This window comes from Anolis carolinensis, chromosome 5 (genome assembly GCF_035594765.1).
Source record: "Anolis carolinensis isolate JA03-04 chromosome 5, rAnoCar3.1.pri, whole genome shotgun sequence".
Lineage (NCBI taxonomy): Eukaryota > Metazoa > Chordata > Lepidosauria > Squamata > Dactyloidae > Anolis > Anolis carolinensis.
The window spans coordinates 205,215,362-205,216,094 of record NC_085845.1 but is presented as its reverse complement, the minus strand read 5'-3'; positions in this window follow the sequence as shown (position 1 = coordinate 205,216,094).

Below are 733 nucleotides of genomic sequence, written 5' to 3'. Positions count from 1 at the left end.
CTCTGCATTCATTATTGCAAGCTCAAGTCTTCACCCATTTGCATGTTTCAGCCTATGGTAATATTTATATACTGGAGATTTTAAATCTATATATATAAAAGAGTGATGGAATCCTGGCACCGAGCAAAACAACAAAACTAAACACCCCCCAACCTCGAAATTTCACAACACAACCCATCATCCATGCCTCCAGGTTGATATAACCAAAAGAAAAGAAAAATAAAGTCCTAATTAGAGGGAGAGGAATAATTGTTTTTATCCAATTGCTGCCAGTTAGCTCCACCCACTTGGTCTCCTAGCAACCCACTCAGCCCAGGGGGCAGGCTGAGTTAGGACTCACTTAGGCAGCTTCTGCCAACCCTAAAGTTCAAAAACATGCAAATGAGAGTACATGAATAGGTACTTCTCCGGTGGGAAGGTAACGGCGCTCCATGCAGTCATGCCGGCCACATGACCTTGGAGGAGTCTACGGACAACACCAGCTCTTCAGCTTAGAAATGGAGACCCCCAAAGTCAGACACGACTGAACTTAATGTCAGTGGAAAACCTTTACCCTTTACCTAACTACCACCAATTCCTCAATACTTTATTTCCCATACCGCCATACTTCACCACAGCAACGCATGGCCGAGCACAGCTAGTCCAACATAAATGGGCTGGCAGAACGTTGGATAAGCAAATATGTTGGATAATAAGGAGAAATTAAGAAAAAGCCTATTAAACATCAAAATAG